The sequence below is a fragment of the Dipodomys spectabilis genome, unplaced genomic scaffold (genome assembly GCF_019054845.1).
Source record: "Dipodomys spectabilis isolate Male_0828 unplaced genomic scaffold, ASM1905484v1 ptg000036l, whole genome shotgun sequence".
NCBI lineage: Eukaryota > Metazoa > Chordata > Mammalia > Rodentia > Heteromyidae > Dipodomys > Dipodomys spectabilis.
In genome coordinates, this window is record NW_024870713.1 from 503,725 (window position 1) to 527,463 (window position 23,739).

The following is a 23,739-nucleotide window of genomic DNA, read 5'->3' on the forward strand; positions in this document are numbered from 1 at the left end:
AGATGCCACACACACACACACACACACACACACCTGAAAAAAGATGTTAGTACTGAAATCCAAATAGTTTTTTTTTTAATTTTTATGTTTTATTATTAGCTTTAATGAGATTTGAGTTGGTAGTCTCTGCTGATGAGCCACAATTTGAAAACTGTTGAAATTACTACCCGTGACTGTGCTCAGAGAAACATTCTCCTATTTAAGTCTTCCTCCTTTTCCAGCAATGATAAGTTGTCTCTCCTTGACCCCGTTTCTTCTTTTGGGACCCAATATCTTAGGTGACAACTACTGTACTGAATGGTACCTGCCTTGGGAAAAGTGTTCTTAGTTCATCATTCAGTGGAGGTTGTTAACACTCACCCATGATCACTCTGTGCTCAGAATCGGAAACTTCTTAAGGCCAAGAATTCTGGGGAAGAATTCTGTGCTATTTCATTTTTTTTAATAGCAGCTTCCACCTATTGTCTACTGTAAGCAGTGTGTGAAAAGAAAGATTGTCTCTAGAAGACAGGAGCACTATACTCACTGTTGCTCTCAGAACACAGGAGGAGGGAAAAGAAGTTCTGAAAGAGCCATATAGTCTAGACATTGAGCTCTTAGAAACTCAGGCTGCCTGTTATCTTACTTTCAACCTAGAAAGTCAGAGCCGGAAGGGGTTTGTAAGCTCCACTTATATTCCTGATCATGAGGTTCCCTTCCCCTCAGTTCTTCTGACCCTTTGCTTCAGGGTTTCACAGTGTGTCTTTCTTTCTTGTTAGTTCATTGAATATTCAGCTTGCCTAACCGCGGGTTTCCATTCTCTTAGTAGATGTTTTGCATTCTAGGACCTTCTTCCAGTGAACTCTCTTCCTAGGCCCTCATATGCATATGCCCACAGAAGTGAGTGATTCACAGACTGTGGGACATAGTTGCTCAATGATGATCAACTCAGAGACTCGGGTTCCATTTGGAGCCTTTCTGAGAGGTCTTGGCCTAGGCACTGTGGGCAACATGGAAAGCAATTCCTCAGAGCAATACCACTGACAGAAAGTGAGCCCTGACTAGTCCTTAGCCCTTGACAGTTCCACCTAAGGGTGTGAACAAATGACCAAGTCCTGTTTAGTTTATTGCACAGTACCCCAATCACTGAAGTCATTTTGAGCCTAAGAGAAAAATCTCCTTTGTAAAGGAGTACACATAAGAAGCAGATGATGCCCCACACTCAAATGCTCCAGGAGAAGAGAGTGTAAGGGTGTCTACATTGTTGGGAAATAGGATTCTGAGGGGTGGTAAGGGAAGATTTCGGATATTAAACTTTGAAGTGATTATAAGGTTTTGAATTGCTAACCCAACTTCCTTACTGCCTCTTAGATCTAGTTGCAGGAAGTGGTGGCATTTTTTTTGTCAGTCATAGGGCCCGAACTCTGGGCCTGGGCACTGTCCCTCAGCTCTTCAGCTCAAGGCTAGCACACTACCACTTGAGCCATGGCGCCACTTCCAGCTTTTTCTGCTTATGTGGTTCTGAGGAATTGAACCCAGGGCCTCTGGCATGCAAGTCAAGCACTCTACCACTGAGCTACCTTCCCAGCCTTGGTGGAATTTTTATGATCACAAAATGGATTTTTTAACCCCAGGCCCAAACTCTAGGTGTTCTTGTTAGATCTTCCCACCTGCCACTTATGCCAAATAAAGAGATGTGGTGAAGGTCAGGAAAGGACATTGATTAGATGTCAGCCATGCAAGACAACACCTTAGCACAACTTCAGAACACTAAGCAATACTCACCTACTTTTCTATTCACCCATGTCATTAGATCTGAGTTGTATCTAGGAGTCCTCAGTGCCTTCAGAGCAGGAAGATCTAGGGCAGAGCCCAAGATGCATCTGGCATTTTGGACATATACTTGTTTGAATGAAGCCCTGTGTAGTGTCCTAAAATCTGTGCATTTACCCTACTACATTTGATTAGTATCCCCTCACTAAATTATCCATGATTGGTTCATTTGCTGCCATAGCAGCTGTCTAGTGGCTCCATTGTGACTTCACTTTATTCTACTGAACCAGAAATGAAGAAGGAGAGACTGACCACAGCACATTTGTACATTTCTGAATGAGCAGTAATTGGCAGGGGAGTATTTAAGATGGTACCCATGTTCTTAGTTGCCTAGTACCACCTTTCATTCCAGATCAAATCTTGATAAACAGACACAGAAGTTACACATAGCTTGCTGTGCTGGATTCACAGCTAGAGAGGCAGATGAGAAATTGGAAAGGTTTGGTGTGATAGCCATAGGTTGATACAAAGCAGAAATCAAAGGATGTGGAGATGAAGCAAACTACCTAGGAGAAAAAGGAGAGACAGTTGAAGCTGATGAGCACCTAGAGAGAGGAGACAGAGCAAGTTTAAGGCCACAGTTGAACCTGTAACCCATCTGAGGTAGAACAGTCTGGCTGTCCAGAGCCACATAAAATTTGGAAGAGCAGCAGCAAGTTCTCTTGCCCATTTCAAGGAAGCTCCCAGAATGCCAGGGTAAGAACTGGTAGCTTCCAAGAATGCTGCTGCTGAGCTCTCCTCAGATCCTTTGCTACCGTGATAACTGATGTTGGAGAGGAGCAGCTAGGTTTGTAAAAGGTGATTGCAGCTCACTAAGTGGAGCCTATCCTGCAGCATTGTGGAGTGTGGTCTCTCAGGATGCTTAGGGCAAAGATCCTATAGCTGGTATCAAAGAATGCAATCTACTTGGAGTAGACATTTATGGATGGCACATGCCTGAAACCAACATACTGATAATGAGCTGCTAGCAGCAGTTCCCTAAAGATCTAATAGCCAAATCTGGAGAGAGAAACCCTGAGCTCTGCACCACATCAGTCTACCATGCCAATTGCTTCTATCCTAGTATTGACTACCCAGTTTGCACATCCATGACCTTGTTACCCTGATTGTGTCACCCTATTCCCTCACAACTTTTACTCTTTCACTTTGTCTTTGCCTCCTTATCCCTGCTAAACTGTCTGGATACCTGTATTAGCTACCCCAATCCCTGCAATGCTGTTGCTGCTACCCAATTTCCTGCCACTGCAACTCAGTGATTACAGTCAGAATTCCCTTTTCCCTGGTATCCTAGTCTCTACTACTCTATTCTGCTACCCATAATTCATAACACCATGGTTCCACCCCCCTGACCCCTGACACCCCTGCTTCTGATACCCCCTTCCCTAACAAAGCAAGGGAAGAATGGGCACAGCCAGTCGACTTGGGTACTGCTGTTCCTCTTGCAGGCACATTGGGACAAGTTATTCCTCAAGTATTTAACATGAGGGACTAACTGGAAGTGGAAAGGAAAGAGGTTACTCAGAAGTGACTAAAATCTAGTGACATCAACATAGCATTGGTTGCTAGGAAAAGAAGGGCCCAAGGTGAAAGTTAATGAGAAAAGAAAATTTTACAAAGATTATTGGGAATGATGCAATAGGTTTAGCTTAGTCTCTTCTACTAGTGATCTGAATTATTTCATTACGTAGATATGTAACTGTTTTGCATTTTAAAAATTAAATGAAGATGCACATTTATGTGATACTTATATTAATTTATGGAATAGTTGCATATGATCATGTTAATGATATTCAATATTTTATGCTCTATGATATGATCATGAGTCTGCCTTTGTCAATATGAATTGAGCTCTCTATTAACAAACAGAATTTCATTGTCAAATACTAGAATAAGATTACTGATGCTAGTATCAAAATTAAAGCTAGAATGGGAAAAATTGAATAAAGCTACATGTTTGAAGGGAGGGGTTCATTGGTAAGGGCTATGATGAAAGAGAAATTTTTCACCATGTAATCTGGGAAGAACAGAATGTGTTTTGTTGAATTACTAGATTTTTTAACCTAAGAAAGCTAATTGATGACTTCCTGGCCTCCACAAATGAAAAGATAAAGGAACTCCAGCAAAAGGAGAAAGAATCTAATGAAAAATAGGAACACAGATTAAGGAGTAGAAAGAGAAGTCTGATAACCAACTCCAGGAGGTAAGGCAACCTATTGAAGACTTGGAAGAAAACCTTAATAAGGAGCTGGTCACCATTAAGAAAGACCAGCAAGAAGGAAAGGAGTTAAAAGCCTTCAACCTAGAATGGAAGAGGCCAAAGAAAGAATATCAGTGGCTGAAGACAATTTAGACTCCATAGAGAAAGAGCACACAATTATTCATAACAAAACTAAGAAGCATGACAGATCACTGCAGGAAATAGAGGATACATTCAGAAAGCCTAATTTGAGAATAATAAGAATACAAGTGGGCCTGGAGAGGAAAGCCAATGGATTAAGAAATGTATTCAGCAGACTCTTAGCAGAAAACGTCCTAAATATACAAAAGGACAGGCCCATCCAGATACAAGAAGCTTTTAGACACCCAAATAGACCAGACAAGAACAGGTCATCCCACCCCCACATTATAATCCGTACTGGCTCAATAGCCACTAAAGAAAGAATTCTTAAAAGCTGCTAGGGAAAAGAGAACAATCACATGTAAATGTAACCCAATCAGAATTACCTCAGACTTCTCAGCAGACACTATAAAAGCAAGGATAGCCTGGAAAGAGTATGCCATGCCCTAACATCAAATAACTACCAACCAAGAATAATCTACCCAGCTAAGCTCTCATTCACAGCAGAAGTACAAATAAAAATCTTTCACAACAGGGAACATCTGATGCAATATATCACTACTAAACCAGCTCTTCAAAAAATCCTCAAAGATGTTCTCATATAGAAAACCAACAAGAACAGAATATAGGCAATGAAGCAGTCCATAAACAGAGAAATACATAATCACAACAAGAACAGCCAAGGCACAGCTTCCCCCCAAAAAAATGGATAAAAAGTTAGGGATAGACAAACACCTCTCAGTCCTAAACCTCAATATTAATGGTTTTAACTCTCCAACTAAACGATATAGATTGTCCAGTTGGATCAAAAAGCAAGATCCTTCTATCTTCTGTCTTCAAGAGACACACCTTGCCCACAAAAATAAATATATTCTGAAAGTAAAAAGCTGGAATAAAATATATCAAGCAAAGGGACCCCATAAACAGGTGAGACTTACAATCCTAATATCAGATAAATAGATCTCAAATTAAAACCAATGAGAATGGATAAAGTCACTACATATTAATTAAAGGATCTCTCCTTCAGGAGGATATTATGATTCTAAATATCTACTCACCAAATAACAGAGCACCCAAATTTATCCAAGAGACACTACTTTCACTCAAATCTCATATAGATCCAAAGACATTAATTGTTGGGGACTCTAACACAGCACTAATCCCACTAGAGAGATCAAACCGGTGAAAACTCAACAGAGAAACCTCGGATCTTAAAATCTGCATAGATCAACTAGACTTAGTGGACATCTATCAAATATTTCACCAACAGCATCAGATTTCTCAGAAGCACATGGGACATTCTCCAAAATAGACCACATTCTAGGCCACAAAGCAAATCTGTCCAAATTCAGAAACAATGAAATTGTGCACTGCATTCTCTCAGATAACAAGGGAATAAAATTAGAATTCAATACCAAAAGCCACAAAGTAAATACTGTAACACATGGAGGCTGAACAACACACTGTTGAACCACCAGTGGGTCAAGGAAGAGATTAGAAAGGAAATTCAAATGTTCATGATATTCAACAAAAATGAACACACAAATTACCAGCTCCTCTAGGACACAGCAAAGGCAGTACTCAGAGGTGAGTTTATAGCTCTGAGTTCCTACATGAACAAATTGGAGAAATCTGAAACTAACAATTTAATGAGGCACCTAAAGCTCTTTCAAAAAGAACAAGAAGCTAAACCTCAATAGAGTAGACAGGAACAAATAATTACAATTAAATCCAAATTAAATGAATTAGAGTAAAAAAATACTATAGAAAAATTGACAAAATAAAGAGTTGGTTCTTCGAAAAAATTAATAACATTGACAGACCTTAGTAAATATTATGAGAAAAAAGAACACACTCAAATAAACAAACTCAGAAATGAGAATGGAAACATCACTACAGAAACAGCTAAGACTCAGAATATAATAAGGGGATACTTCTCAAAGCTTTATGCTTGTAAGTTTGAGAATCTGTAAGGTATGGACAAATTTCTAGCAAATACTGTCATGCCCACACTAAACCAAGATGATTTAAACCAACTTAACAGATCCATATTAACAGACCCATTGAAATAAAAGCAGCAATAAAAGACCTCCCACCAAAGAAAAGTCCAAGACCGGATGGATTTACAGCGGAATTCTACAAGGCCTTTAAAGCAGAACTCACACCAATACTCCTCCATCTCTTCAATGAAATTGAAAGCAGAACTTCCGTACCACACTGTTTTTATGAGTTCAGCATAACCCTCATTCCAAAACCAGGCAGGGACTCAACAAAGAAAGAGAACTATAGACCCATTTCTTTGATGAATATGGAGGCAAAGCTTCTCAACAAAATCTTGGCTAATCGACTTCAACAATTCATCATTTCAGGGATGCAAAGCTGGTTCAATATACACAAAACAATTAATATAATTCATCACATCAACAAGAGCAAGGATAAGAACCACATGATTATCTCAATAGATGTGGAAAAAGCTTTGACAAGATCCATCACCCCTTTATGATGAAGGTTCTGGAAAAACTAGGAATCCATGGAACATTCCTCAATACAATGAAGGCTGTATATGACAAACCTACAGCCAGCATTATACTTAATGGTGAAAAGTTAAATCCATTTCCTCTAAATTCAGGAACAAGACAAGGATGTCCACTCCCTCCACTCCTCATCAACCTAGTATTAGAATGCCTAGCTAGGGCAATAAGACAAGATGCTGAAAAGGGGATCCAAATAGGGAAAAATGAAGTAAAACTCTTGCTCTTTCCAGATGACATGATCTTGTATATAAAGAACCCCATAAACTGAACTCCCAATTACTTGAGCTGATCGGAAACTTTGGCAAAGTAGCAGGGTATAAAGTTAATCCCCAGAAATCAATAGCTTTCCTGTATTCCAATAATGAGAAGAGCATGGCTGAAATTAGTAAAGCAACCCCTTTTATAATAGCCCACTAAAATAAAATACTTAGGAGTTAACATAACAAAAGAGGTGAAGGACCTGTATGATGAAAACTAAAAAACCTGAAGAGGAAATTACAGTATAAGTGGATAAACCTCCCATGCTCCTGGTTTGGGAGGATTAACATCGTGAAAATAGCAATAGGGCCAAAGGCTATCTACAAATTCAATGCGATACCTATCAATATTCCAACTTCATTCTTCAATGAAATAGAAGAAGCAATCCAAAAATTCATATGGAACAATAAAAGACCTCGAATAGCAAAAACAATCCTTAGTAGAAAAAGCAGCAGGGGAGGAATATCAATTCCAAATTTCAAACTCTACTACAAAGCCATAGTAATAAAAACAGCTTGGTACTGGCACAAGAGCAGAGCTGAGGACCAATGGAATAGGAAGACCCAGAAACGAACCCACAGACCTATGGCCACCTAATCTTTGATAAGGGTGCTAAAGAAATTGAATGGAAAAGTAAAACAACCTTTTCAGTAAATGGTGCTGGAAAAATTGGTTAAACACTTGTAGAAAACTAAAGCTAGATCCATATATATCATCCTGCACCAGAATCAACTTCAAATGGATCAAAGACCTCGAAATAAAAGCAGACTCCATGAAAACATCACAGGAAGGAATAGGAGAAACTCTAGGGCTCCTTGGAACAGGCAGAAATTTTCTTAACAGAGACCCAGAAGCACAACAAAGTTTGGGCAAATGGGATTGCATGAAACTGCAGAGCTTCTGCAAGGCAAAGAACATAGCTAGTAAGATCAACAGAAAGCCCACGGACTGGGAGAAAATCTTCACTAGCCAAACAATGGACAGGGTCTCATATTTAAAATATACTTAAAACTCAAAAAACTAAATCTCCAAACAACAAATCCTCAAAGAAACATCTGCCCAATTAAAAAATGAGCTAAAGACTTAAACAGAGACTTCTCTGAAGAGGAAATAAGAATGGCCAATAGACACATGAAAAAATGCTCAGCTTCTCTAGCCATAAAAGAAATACAAATCAAGACAACGTTGAGATTCCACTTCACCTCAGTTAGAATGGCGATAATCAAGAAATCTAGTAGCAACAGATGCTGGAGGGGATGTGGCCAAAAGGAAACACTACTGAATTGTTGGTGGGAGTGCAAACTTGTTCAACCACTCTAGAAAGCAGTATGGATATTCCTCAAAAGAATCCACATAGAGCTCCGTTATTACCCAGCAATCGCACCTTTGGGCATTTACCCAAACGATCGCAAACAAGGTCATACCAAAGCTACCAGCACAATCATGTTTATCTCAACATTATTTACCATAGCCAAGACAGGGAACCAACCCAGATGCCCCTCAGTAGATGAATGGATCAAGAAAATGTGGTAGAAATATATACAATGGAATTCTATGCCTCTGTCAGAAAGAATTACATTGACTCATTTGTTAGGAAATGGAAAGACTTGGAAAAAATTATATTAAGTGAAGTAAGCCAGACCCAAAGAAACATAGGTCCCATGGTTTCCCTTGTTTGCAAAGACTAGTACATGTCTAAGACAAGCGGAGTAGGTCAAAGGCTATGTACATATAACAACATGAGATAATGTTAAGGAAAATGTACCCCAAGACAGGGACACAGTGTTTTTTTTTTCTTGCTTGCTAGTGTTTTTAATGCACTTACAGTGCATTATGTGAATCTTTTGTTTCTTTTGTATGTTCTTACCCTACAGTATAACTGTTTTCACTGGATTTGATGCCAGTGTTCTGCACCTTGTATATATATTTTTTTTAATTTGGGGAGTGGAAGGGATATTGGCGAATGCTGAAATGAGAATGCAGGCTGACCCATGGTGACGACAAGATGTACAGGACACTATGTTGAAAACAAACTTTACAATGTGGCAGGGGCAGGAGGTGTTGGGAAGGTGGGGAGGCAAGTGATGGTAGAGAGAAAACAAAGGAGGAAGTAACAATGCTTACCCTACTCATGTAACTATAACCCCTCTGTACATTTTTACTGTGTATATATAAAAGAAAATGAACTTTACAACTTCGGCGTGGGCAGTGTATTTGTGGAGGTGGGAGAGAAGGGGTGATGGGGGAAAACAATGCTCAATAGGAAATTTGCTCATGTAACTGTAACCCCTGTATACAGCATTTTTACCCTAAAAACATACAAAAAATTCATGGTTCAAAGCAAACCCTAGCAGGAAAGTCTGTCAGACTCTTATCTCCAACTAACCACCAGAAAACAGGAAGTGGCAATGTGGCTCAAGTGGTTGAGAGCTTGCCTTGAGCTGAAATGCTCAAGATGTGTTAATTCCCAGGCCCAGAGTTCAAGCCCAATGATCAGCAAAAAGAAAAAAATTAAAGCATTAAACAACCTGAAGATGTTGTCCAGAATAATGAGTGTGTCATTATGCAATTCCATGACTTAGTTACTTGCAACCTAGTTTATCAGGGGAGATGGTGGGTGATTTGTGTGTGCACCAAAACCTGCAAAATTATTTTGCTCTTTCCCAAGGAGAGAGAAAGGGGGAATGGAGGAGGGGAGAAGGTGTTGGTGGCCTTGCCTTTGGTTCAGTGATTGTTTTCTGGAGTCAAATTCAGAGAAATTCCAGTGGTAATCCTACTTGCATGGGGAACAAAGAAGTCATGCCATGGAAGTGGTATTTCTCTTGTCCTTGGCCAGGTCCCAACTACCACTGGGTAATCAAAGTCCCACTTCAGGACCAAGATGCCTTGAAGACAACTGATCCACTAGACAGGTGGACCTAACCACAGCCAGAAAAGGCAGAAAGTGCCATGCTGAGGGAGATTTTTTTTTTTGTGATTCTCATTTTGTATTACCACTTTGATTCTAAAAAATAAACTATGGATTTTATCTTTCTTCCCTCCCTTTGGATAAAGCTCACAAAAACCTTGCCTCTAGCTCCAGAGATACTTAACTTTTAGGCCAATCATTTCCAGGATAGTGAATTACTTTATTGTATTGTATTGAATTACTTTATTGTATTTTGAAATGCATATAAAACTAGCATATTTTGATCTTAAGAGAAAACACATTATCCCTCTTAAATTTATTTATTGATAGGCATTTTTAGAGGGAATCTGTTTTCATTTTTAGATGAAAGGCTCATAGGAAACTATGTTCAAAATCTGGGTCCTCCTCACCTCAACACCTAAAAGACAAATTTCACAACACATTTACAAGAAACAATACAAAAACCAAACACTTGGAATGCTCAGATATAGAATGTTTTACAAAACCCAGAATATAAATCTGCTGTTTGAGGGTGGGGCTCTCTTTGTATAAATTAACAAACCAACCCAAAAGAGCAACAAGTACTGGACATGACTGTCAATGGCTGCTACTCCCTGGACAAGGAGCTTGGAAGGGCAGCCTGAGCCCATGGGAGCAGTGCACAGAGGAAAGTTTTCATGCCAGCCTGGGTAAAAAAGTTGGTGTCACCCTGCCCGGGCCTCTCTTTCTTGTCTTCTCCCCACAGCCAAACAGAGTCATCCCCTGCTCCACATAGGATAAATACTGTACAAGGGAATCCAGAGTGTGGCTTTTGTTCACTCTGTACTTCTGGGCAGGCGACCTCACCCTGCAGTGGGTGTATGTGCTCCCAGGGATGAATAGTCTGAGCCCAGGCCCAAGAGGCATGTGGGCACTAGATGTGTGCCAGTGGCATCCTGCCATTCACGCAGCTGCCACTGGGTGCTGCCCTAGCCCAACAGCAAGTACACTCTGATCTCCAACAGTACCCAGGCGCGGCTCCTTAGAATGTTGGAGGTGGCTTACTTCACTTAATATAATTTTTTCCAATCCTTTCCATTTCCTAACAAATGGGGCAATGTCATTCTTTCTGATGGAGGCAAGAATTCCATTGTGTATATATACCACATTTTCTTGATCCATTCATCTACTGAGGGGCATCTGGGTTGGTTCCATATCGTAGCTATAGTAAATAATGCTGCAATAAACATAGTCATGCTGGTAGCTTTAGTGTAGTCGTTTGTAAGCCTTTAGGTAAATGCTCAAAAGTGGGATTGCTGGGTCATAGGGGAGCTCTATGTGGAGTCTTTTGAGGAACCTCCATACTGCTTTCCAAAGTGGTTGAACAAGTTTACACTCCCACCAACAATGCAGTAGGGTTCCCTTCTGTCCACATCCCCTCCAGTATCTGTTGTTATTAGAGTTCTTGATATTTGCCATTCTAACTGGAGTGAGGTGGTATCTTAATGTTGTTTTGATTTGCATTTCTTTCATAGCTAGGGAGGTTGAGCATTTCTTCATGTGTCTATTGGCCATCCTTCTTTCCTCTTCAGAGAAGTTTCTCTTTAAGTCTTTAGCCCACTTATTTATTGGGCAATTGTTTCTTTGAGGATTTGTTGTTGGGGGATTTAATTTTTTGAGTTCAAGGTATATTTTAGATATGAGACCTTTGTCCATTGTATGGTTAATGAAGTTCTTCTCCCAATCCGTGGGCTTTCTATTGATCTTTCTAGCTATGTCCTTTGCCATGCAGAAGCTCTACAATTTCATGCAATCCCATTTGTCCAACCTTTCAAAAAAACATAGGTCCCATGGTTTCCCTTATTTGCAATATCTAGTATATGTCTGAGTCAAGCAGAAAGGTCAGATAAAGTGATGTTAGGGAAATCAACCATAAGATAGGTATTCAAATGTTTTCAAATGTTTTTTTTTTTTCTTTCATGCGATTGTTTCTAACACATTTATAAGATCATTTCGTTGTTGCTTTGTATGTCCCTCCCCCACAGTATAACCCCTGCTTTCACTGTATTTCATGTCTGTATAATTTGTGGAGAGGAAGGGGGACAAAAATCGTTTAAATAGGGATACTGGTGGACCCATTGCAACAATGAGATGTACAAGTCGTTATGTCAAAAACGAACTTTACAACTTTGGTGGGGGGCATGGGGGGTGGGGAGGATTGGGTGGGGGGGGGCGGGGGGAAGATGGGAAGGGATGGGAAAGGGAAACAAAGGAGGAGGCTACAATGCTTGATAAGAAATGTACTCATTATCTTGCCCATGTAATTGTAACCCTTCTGTACTGTATTTTCACAATAAAAAAGAAAAGAAGAGAGCATGTCTTTGGGGTTGGAGCTAGGTACAAGCTGCAGGCCTCCCCCAGAGGCCATCCCTCTCCCCTCCTGAGAGGAAGGCCCCACACACCCACCTCTCACTCAACTGCTCCATTTCTACCCAAGCAGCTTTGCTTAGGCCTCCTGGTAGGGCTTTTAATTTGGATTTATTGCTGGCTATGACAGTATGTTAAACAAACTCCAAGCGATTATTAAAAACATGATTATGGAGGGGGGACCAAGATGGCGACGGGGCAGTAGGGAAACGCCACAGCTCTCCCCAACCAAAAAGAGAGTTCGAGTTCCAACGCTTAATCTCCCCAAGAGACCGACAACAACAAAAAGACAAACACTCAGAGAAAAATTGGAGGGGGAAAATAACAAAAAAAGAAAGAGAGGAAAAGAAGAATTTCAGAACAGAGAAGAGCGAAGACCCCTCCCTCAACCTTTACTGGCCGCGCGGCAGTGCGCCAAGCCGCCGGCCAACCGGCCCGGCGGAGGCTGCCGGAGCCCCAGAGACACAGGGGGCCGCCTGCATATCACCAGCGCAGAAACCGCCTGAGGTACCGGTTTGCAGAACAACTGATCGCCAGGAACAGAGAAACCTACCAGCCAGGAGTCTCCAAGAGGATCCCACCCCCACCCCTCACTCTCCACCCAAGCAGAGAGGCTCCATCCTGCCAAAGCCGCCTGGCACCCGCAGCGGGACAAAGGGACCTGTCTGCAGACCACCCGCGCAGAAGCTGCCTGAGGCACTAGACCCGCCCGTTCGTGATCACAACAACCCTGTGGGGGCGCCCGGGCCTCCCGGGTCCTAGAGGCACAGGGGGCTGCCTGCAGATCACCCGCGCAGAAGCTGCCTGAGGCACAGGTGTCAGACCCACCAGATCTCTACAACCCGAGAAGAAGCCGCCTGAGCGTGGACACTGTGGACCCGACAGCTTCGATAGAGGCAGAGACAGAAAAGAATCACAGAGCCACCACCGCCCAGCCCAGGCCGCAACCACCCCAACTGAACTCGGATTGCAACAACAACTGACGACCTACACCACACAGAAACAACCAGCTCCAGGGTGAGTACCCCACAGGGGACAGTGTATCACTCAAGGGAGACCAAAGCTGGAGGGAATCCCCAGACCCTGACCAAGACTCCCTACCCCAACACTCGGACCACAGGACCCACTAAAACTGGGAACTGTTCGAGAGCTCCACCAGCCCGTGGAGCACACTCCGCTGGCCAGGCCAGAGCAAGAGTGCCCCTGGAAGGGAGCTTAAAAGCCCAATCCAGGAACAGCGCCCCGGGTCAAAACTACCAACAGTAGAAGAAATTTGAACTGTGTCCTCCAGGCTGCATAACCTAGGTGGTATACACATCAGCACAGGCTAACAAGCGTGCTCCAGGCTGGGGCCGGAACCAGGCCCGGGGATCTGGCGCCTGAAGAACACAACCAACTCCTCCCAACTGAAGTAAAAAGCTGAGCATACCCCTCAACAGAGGGGAGAAAATCAGGAAACAGCACTCCCTGGGAAGCACACCTGAGACAACAAAAGACCTGGAGGCCCAGGACAAGAGAAGCCCAAACCCCACCAAAACTCCACCCATATATCCTAGGCTGGAAATTGGGCAACACAGGCTGCCAGCACCTGATAGTAAGCAGGAGCTCAGGCTGATAAGGTGGCTCAGCAGTAGAGTGATAGTCTTGGATGTATGAGGCCCTGGATCTGATTCCTCAGCATCACAAAAGCAAAAAGGGTCAGAAGTGTTGCTGTGGCTCAAATGGTAGGGTGCCAACCTTGAGCTGAAGAGCTGAGGGAGAGCACCCAAACCTAGAGCTCAAGCCCACAACCAGCCCAAAACAAACAAACAAACAAAAACATATCAGGAGCCCATAGCAGACTCCAGTATTTGGGAGAGTGCATCCAGAGCATCTGATCTTCCCAAGAGCACCCATAGGAGCAAACACAAGCAGTCTAGGCTGCTCAACCCTTCCAAAGGCGGGAATTGCCAGCAATCTACAGCAGAGAGCTGAGAATCCTAAGTAGGTCAGAATAGCAGCTGGAAATAGGCTACCAACAGAATCCAGATCAGGCACAGACTCTCTCTACCAATACAGAATCAGCAACCAAGCAAAGACAGACACACCAAAACAAAATTGCAGAGCAGTCTCCTGAACCCCCATGCAAAAATCACAGAGAAAAATCACAAGGTTTACCACCACCCAGGACAGCAAGCTCACCTCAAAAGCCAGCAGCCACGCAGGGGAGAGCCCCAGTGGGAGCAAAGCAGGAATGGAAGACAAAAGCTACATCCAAGGGATGCTGGAGGCAATGACTCAAGAAATAAAGCGAGAAATTGATCAGAAATTGAAAGAGCACAAGGATGAACTATCAAAAGAGATACAGGATATCAAACAAAAGTTGGATGCAAAAATAGAAGCTGCACAAACCTCAGTAAGAAGTCAGATAAACGCCAAATTAGAGGTAATACATACTGAGATCAGTACTCTGAGAACCAACATTGAATCCATAAAGGGATCCATTTCCTCCATGCAAACCACAATAGAAGCCACGGTCAACAGAGTGAATGAAATGGAAGGTAGAGTGTCAGATACAGAAGACAGAATACACCAACTGGACCAAAAAGTAACAGATATGGAAAAATCACTCAAATTAAACCAAAGGGAAATTCAAGAGCAAGCAGATAATGCTAAAAAATTTAACCATCGCATAATCGGAGTGGATGAAGGTGAGGAATTCCAGAGCAAGGGAATGCAATACCTATTTAACAAGATAGTCAATGAAAATTTTCCCCACCTCAAAAACGACCATCTTAACTACATCACAAAAGCTTATCGAACACCCAACAAGCAAGATCCCAGGAGAAACACTTCTAGACACATTATAGTAAAAATGATGGATCTGAATAATAAGGAAACAATCCTGCATGCAGCAAAAATAAAGAAGGAGCTATACTACAACGGGAAAAAAATTAAAATCACTGCAGATCTCTCCACACAAACAATGAATGCAAGAAAAGCCTGGGAAAGCACCATACGAGCCCTGAGAGCCAATAACTGCCAACCCAGACTGATATACCCGGCAAAGCTAGCATTCACATTCGATGGAGAACTGAAAACTTTTAATAGCAAAGAAAAACTAAATGAATACATAAACATTAAGCCAGCATTACAAAGAATTCTAAGAGGGGGGACACAACCTGAAGAAAGCAACCAGGAACTGGGACCTGCCCCAAACAGGCATTACTCAAAGTCTAACTGAGCAAGCACAGGAGGAAAGGAAAGAAGAAAAACTTAGGAAAACGGAATGGCAGGGACAACAATGCATCTCTCTATACTTTCTCTTAATATAAATGGGCTGAATTCGCCAATTAAAAGAAAACGAACTGAGGACTGGATCAGAAAACAAGACCCATCCATCTGTTGCCTTCAGGAGAACCACCTCTCAGCCAAACATACAAACAAACTCAGAGTGAAGGGGTGGAAAAGGATCTACCAATCAAATGCCCCCAGTAAGAAAGCAGGTGTAGCTATCCTGATATCTGACAAAATAAACTTTTCATTAAAATCAGTACAGAAAGACAAGGACGGACACTACATATTAATAAAGGGAACAATCCAAGAGGAGGATATAACCATCATCAACTTATATGCCCCAAATATCGGTGCACCCAGATATGTTAAACAAATGCTGTCAAACTTACAGAATAAAATAGATCCTAATACGATAATACTAGGAGACTTTAACACGCCACTCTCACCAAAGGACAGGTCTACCAACCAGAGGATTGGCAAAGAAGCTACCAAATTAAGTGAGGCCATACTTCAAGCGGAATTAACTGACATCTACCGAGTATTTCACACTAAAACAACACAGTACACATTCTTCTCAGCAGCTCATGGAACTTTCTCCAAAATAGAACATATCATAGTTCATGCAAGGAACTTAAGCAAATACAAAGGGATCGACATAATCCCCTGTATCCTATCTGACCACAGTGGAATCAAGCTAGCTCTCAATAACAAAGCATACCGCAGAAATTTCTCTAATACATGGAAATTAAACAGCACACTCCTTAACAAGGCCTGGGTAACAGAAGAGATCAGAGAAGAAATAAAGCATTTCCTGCAACTCAATGAAAATGAAAACACCTCACAAAGAAACTTGTGGGACACAGCAAAAGCAGTCCTGAGGGGCAAATTTATTGCCCTCAGTGCCCACATCAAGAGAATGGAGACAGACCAAGTAAATAATCTCATGTTGCAACTAAAACAGCTAGAAAAACAAGAAAAAATGGGACCTAACGCTACTAGACGAAGCCAGATAACCAAATTGAGAGCAGAGATTAACCAATTAGAAAATCAGAAAACCATAACCAAAATAAACCAAACAAAAAGCTGGTTCTTTGAAAAAATAAACAAAATTGATGGCCCGTTGGCAAGATTAATTAAAAAAAGAAGAGAGGAAACCCATATTAATAGGATTAGGGATGCCACGGGAAACATCACAACATGTACCCAAGATATCCAAACAATTCTAACAGACTACTTTCAAAAGCTATACTCTCTAAAGGAAGAAAATCTGGCGGAAATGGATGCATTTTTAGAGAAATACAAGTTACCCAAACTGAGCAAAGAAGCAGTTAACCAATTAAATAAGCCAATATCCTATAATGAGATACAGGAAGCTATCAAAAGTCTTCCAACAAAAAAAAGCCCAGGACCAGATGGATTCACAGCAGAATTCTATAAGACCTTTAAACAAGAACTAATACCCATACTCCTCAAGCTCTTCAGAGAAACAGAGAAGGAGGGAGCTATCCCAAACTCATTCTACGAAGCCAATATCACACTCATCCCCAAACCAGGCAAAGACCCAACCAAAAAGGAGAATTACAGGCCAATTTCCTTGATGAACACAGATGCAAAGATCCTTAACAAGATTCTAGCTAACAGAATCCAGAAACACATAAAAAAAATAATACACTATGATCAGGTAGGCTTCATCCCAGAGACACAGGGATGGTTTAACATACGTAAGTCAATAAATGTAATCCAGCATATCAACAGAGCCAAGGTCAAGAATCACATGATTATCGCCACAGATGCAGAAAAGGCCTTTGATAAAATTCAACATTCATTCATGCTAAAAGCTCTGGAGAAAATAGGAATAGAAGGAACATTTCTAAAAACAATAAAAGCCATTTATGACAGACCAATAGCCAATATTATACTTAATGGGGAAAAGCTACAACCAATCCTCCTAAAAACAGGAACAGGGCAAGGATGCCCACTGTCTCCACTCCTCTTCAACATAGTCCTAGAACCCTTAGCCAGGGCAATAAGGCAAGAAAAAGACATTAAAGGGATCCGCATAGGGAAAGAAGAAGTGAAACTATCCCTTTTTGCAGACGACATGATACTATACCTCCACGATCCCAAAAACTCCATCCCCAAACTTTTAGAAATCATAAGTCACTTCGGCAAAATAGCAGGATACAAAATAAACCCACAAAAATCAGTTGCCTTCCTATACACTGATAACGTACAGGAAGAGAGGGAAATAAAGGGAGCAACCCCATTCACAATAACCTCCCAAAAAATAAAATATTTAGGAATTAACCTAACCAAAGATGTAAAAGAACTATTTAATGAGAACTATAAAAAGTTAAAGAAAGAAATTGCAGAAGACACTAGGAAATGGAAAGACCTCCCATGCTCCTGGATAGGCCGACTTAATATAGTAAAGATGGTGATACTTCCAAAACTAATATACAAATTCAATGCAATTCCTATTAAAATCCCAATGACGTACATCACTGAAATACAGAAAACAGTCCAAAAATTTATATGGAACAACAAAAGACCTAGAATAGCCAAAACAATTCTAGGGGATAAAGACAATATGGGAGGGCTATCCATGCCGAACTTCAAACTCTACTACAGAGCTATAATAACAAAGACAGCATGGTACTGGCACAAAAACAGACCTGAAGACCAATGGAACAGAATAGAAGATCCAGATATAAATCCACGGGCCTACAGCCAGCTGATATTCGACAAAGGAGCCAAAGACATACAATGGAAGAAACACAGCCTCTTCAACCGCTGGTGCTGGGAAAACTGGGCGGCCACATGCAGAAAACTAAAAGTGGACCCCAGCCTATCACCATGCACCAACATCAACTCAAAATGGATTAAAGACCTTAACATTAAACCTGAATCTCTGAAACTACTGCAGGACAGAGTAGGAGAGACAGTTGAACTAATAGGCACAAGAAGGAACTTCCTGAACAGAGTCCCAGGGTCACAACAAGTTGGAGAGAGACTCGACAAATGGAACTACCTTAAAATAAAAAGCTTCTGCATAGCTAAAGCTATAGCAACCAAGCTAGAAAGACAATCAACTAATTGGGAAAAAATATTTACCAGCAATATATCAGACAAGGGGTTAACATCCTGTATATACAGGGAACTCAAGAAACTAATCCCTCCCAAACCTAATAAACAAATTACTAAATGGGAAAGGGAACTAAAGAGGGACTTCTCAAATGAAGAAATAAAAATGGCAAAGAAACACATGAGGAAATGTTCATCATCCCTGGTGGTGAAGGAAATGCAAATAAAGACAACCCTGAGATACCACCTTACCCCACATCCACAAATCAGCCAACGACAAATGCTGGAGGGGATGTGGAGAAAGAGGAACCCTATTACACTGCTGGTGGGAATGTACACTTATACAACCACTTTGGAAAGCAGTCTGGAGGGTCCTTAGAAAGCTAAAGATTGACCTCCCTTACGACCCAGTCATACCACTTCTAGGCATCTACCCTGAAAAACAGGAACCAATATACAAGGACACGTGCACCTCCATGTTTATTGCAGCACTGTTCGCAATAGCTAGGATATGGGAACAACCTAGATGCCCCACCACAGATGAATGGATCCAAAAATTGTGGTATCTATACACAATGGAATATTATGCAGCTATTAGAAATGACAAAATAATGGCATTTGCAGGGAAATGGATGGAGCTAGAAGGAATCATGTTGAGCGAGGTAAGGCAAGACGAAGAGACAAACGGTACATGGTCTCCCTGATAAGTGGATGCTAAATCCAAAAGGTTAGGTGATATGACAAAACTAACAGGACTTAAGAAACAAAGAACTCCCGCTCATCTGGCTGAACCACTACTAAATATCCCCATGCTGCTGATCACAAATATGGTATATAACATGTGAACACTGTTATATATTACAGACTGTGGTAGACAATTTGCTCCAGGGAAGTTAGAATGAACTTGTGAGTTTGAAATTATGTAATCACTTAATCACAATCAAAAAAAAAAAAAAGAACCTCGGGGAAGGGAGGGAGGGAGGGGATGGTAGGGGGAAAACAATGGAGGGGGTAACAATGTTCAAGAGGAAGTGTACTCATTACCTCACTCATGTAACTGTAACCCTCTGTATAGTAGCTTTACAATAAAAAAAAAAAAAGTAAGTTGCATTTTATCCCATAGTTTCCCTTTTCTAATTCTATACCTACCACCACCAACTGGAGCATTCAGGCTAAACCTAAATTTAATTATGTATGAATCCTAAAATTATTGCAACATATGTTTTACATTCCTCCTAACCTTTACTTGGCTTGTATTTACTTTTAGTTTGGGCCTCCTGTTCCATTTTCCTAACCCTAACCCTATCTCTGGACAGAACTCTAAACTGAGCCCTATTCCTAATGGTGGTCTAATTCTAAAGTTAAAGAAAAATAGTGGAGTTTTATTCATCTTAGATGATACCCCATGTGACCTTGAAAGGAATTAGCCCTAAATCCTACAGCTTTTCTCTCTTTACTATGAAGGAATCTTCTTCTCTAACATGAACATTACATCCATTGACCTCAAATTCTGATATATAAAAAAATTACTGTAGTTTACATTCATACTAACTATCCCTAAACTCCTGGATCTTAATATAAGTTTCAGATTTACTAGCTGTCCAAAACATGTTCTCATCCTAACTCAATCTCTAAACCAAACCAGAAACCTACCACTGTACCAAATTAATACCATATTGAAAATCTAAGTAAATTCTCAAGTTTCTGTTCAATGCCACATTTATTTTTCTTCTACTTGTTAGTGGAAATATAGTTTTATCCTAAGGTAACCCTTCCCTAACCCTAACCCTAACCAGAACTAAAGTAACCCTCACCTAAAAAGAATACCAGAATGCTAAAGTAACACAATGTAATAGTTTTCGTTCATCCTTACTTTGATTTAATGCATCCTCCTTGTATTAGGTTGAAGTTTTATGCAGTATCCTACCATTTTTCTAACCTTCATTCTAACCTTAATTAAAACACTGAGGCGCACCCAAACTATAATTATAACAAAATCCTAACATTACTACCAATACTCTACATTTGTCCTAAATCTTATGTTTCTTGTAGTTCTAAATTCTACTTTCATATTGATGCTTAATCTTCCATTTTAAAAACTTTCACTCTAACCTCCATCCTCATGGTAGTCAATTCCTAAAGTAAATAAAAACTACTCCATTTTTTATTTATTCTAATAGATAATCCAGTTATCACTCTTGAAATAAGTTGCAGTTGACCCTAAATCCTACAGATTTCCTGACTCTAGAGCTGAAGTTATCTTGGTCCCTAACATGAACCATTTTATCAATTGACCTGAAATGTTGACATCATGAAAAATACTATAATTTTTCTATGTTGTAGCTTTTCTTGTCCTAGATCCTAAAATAAGTTTCAGATTTACTTAACATCTGATCGATTTCCTAATTCTAACCTTAACTCTACACATAATTGAAAACCTAAATCTATAAAGTTAAGGCTAATACAAAACGAAAAGTAAATGTAGGGAAAATACTATACTTTCTAGAATATTTCACACTTATTTTACATCTAATTGTTAGTAAAAATAAACTTAGTTTTACCCTAAAGCTTCCTCTTCCACAACTCAAAACCTAACCTGAACTAGAAAAACAAACCTAAGCCTAGCCCTAATTACCCTCCTAATGCACTACTTTTCATTGATCCTACCTTTCAATGAACTGATATTTGTTGAAATTGGTTATATTTTACCTGATATCTTACCCTTTTTAGGGCCTAACCCTAATCCTGAATTGAACACTGAAACTAACTGTAACCATAATTGCACCTGAACCTATATATTAGTATCAGAAATCTATTTCACATTCATCTGAAAATTTACTTGTTTCGTAGATCTAAAGTTTAGTTTGAGTTTGAGTTTGACAGTAAATTTTCCATTTCCATAAACACTAACACCCACAGACATGAATCTTAACCCTAACCTTGATGCTAATGGTAGCCCAATCCTAAAGTTATCAAAAAACACTTGAATTTTGATTCAGCATAGATTCAAACTCTGAATCTATCTTATTCTCAGTTAGGAACAGTTTTATCCATTGGCTTCAAATGCTCACAACATTAAAATACATAACATAAAAAATACTCTAGATTCTATTGATCCTAACTTTTCCTGAATTCCTGCATCCTAAAGAATGTTTCAGATTTACTACAATCTAGTCTATTACTTAACCATAACCCTATCCCTACACCTTACTGGAAACCTAACCCAAATGATCCCTGACAGGAAATGTAGGAGAAACATTGTAGTTTCCATTAAATTTCACAAATAATTGACCTGTAATTATTAGTAGAAAACTGTTTTACCCTAAAGCTTACCCTTCCCTGACCCTAATGCTAATCTGAACTAGAAAAGTAAAGCCTAACCCTATGGATTCCAACAAAAAGTCCATGAATACACTGTTTTTCACTCATCCTAACTTTGGTTCAACTCATCCTTCTTAAAATAGTTTGTGATTGTACCCCGTATCTTATCTTTTTACAAACCCTAGCCCTAACCCTAATTGGAACAATGAGGCTAACCCTAACCCTAAATGTACCTGAATGCTCATGTACATAGCAATCCTGTGTTTAACATTCGTCCTAACTCTTCCTCAGCCTGTAGTTCTCAGATTCATTTTTCAGTTTTATGCTCAACCTTCCATTTCCCTAATCCTAACTCTAATCCTGGTCAGAACCCTAAGAGTGACCTTGAAGATAATAGTAACCCAATCCTAAAATTAATGGAAAATACTCGAGTTTAGATATATCCTAACAGATACTCTTTGTCTTTGAAATGATTTGCAGTTTGCTCTAAATCCTACAGATTCCCTGACTTGGACTCTGAAACTAACTTGTCACCTTTATGAATCATTAACCTCAAATCATCATATCATGAAAAATACTGTAGTTTCCACTGATCTTAACTTTTACTGAACTACTATATCTCCAAAAAGAAGTTGTAGGTTTTCTTAAAATCTACTCTATTTCCTAACCCTAACTATATACCTAGACCTTACTAGAACCCTAACTCTAAATTTAACCTTGTTGAACCCTGAATAGGAAACTTATGAAAAACTCTGTACTTTTTGTTAAATTTCACACTTATTTTACTTGAAAGTGTTAGCAGAGAAATCAACAAAATAGCTAAAAATTAATAAATAACACACTGCCTTCTAGTATTCTTTAAGAGAGCCATAATATGTCTTGTGAAGAAAATACTTGTGTTAGATAAACTTTGTTCATGTGTAATTTATATTGTTATTGGCCAATTATTTAACTTAATGAATAAAAATATATCAAATAAGATTCCATGACAAAAATATGAAACATTTAGTAATTTTTGAGAAAAAAATTATATTCATGATTTTTAGGAAACTAAATTTCTATTTCCCTACAAAGCAATGATTTAGGTTTACTAATCTAGTATTTATAGTAAGTGTGGAGAACATAATTGGCATGCAAAAAAACTAACTGTACGTCTTGTGTCTTGAATGAGTGAGATTTTAAACATTGTCTTTTATTCGAATGAAAACTTAGGTTTAATTTTCAAAATAAATGCAATTTTATCTCCTTTCAGAAGTACTTATGCTGCAATTAAATATATTAGTATATTCACGTATTTAAAAGTTAAATTTTTTATGTTTGATATGTAGCTCTACATATTCAGAATGACATGACTTTTCTGTTCATACATGTCTAACCTCTGGGATTTTTGCTTCATCAATACAAATTATATCATGAGGTTGTTGTGAAGGCTCCAGTAACAAGTGTGTTCAAAAACATTTCCTGAATTCTCAATTTTAAATCTAATCATTTTTAGCCTTTGGTTATATCATTTATTGTCTATTCAGAGAAATTAAGCTAAAATATAAACTACTATTTAAACATTTCACTCACATTGTAAATAATACTAACATAATTCACACAGAGACTAATTATTTCAGACTCATCGTATTTGATTATCTTCGTGTGAAGAATATAGAGAGTATAAGGTCCTTATACTCAATAATATTTTTGGTTAAATTAAATTAAATCATATATCTGGATTTCTAATTTGGAGGTTAATCACATGGAAACAGGAAAATAAGAAAAGAAAAATTACTACTTTGGGGCCATTTTCTTCTTAA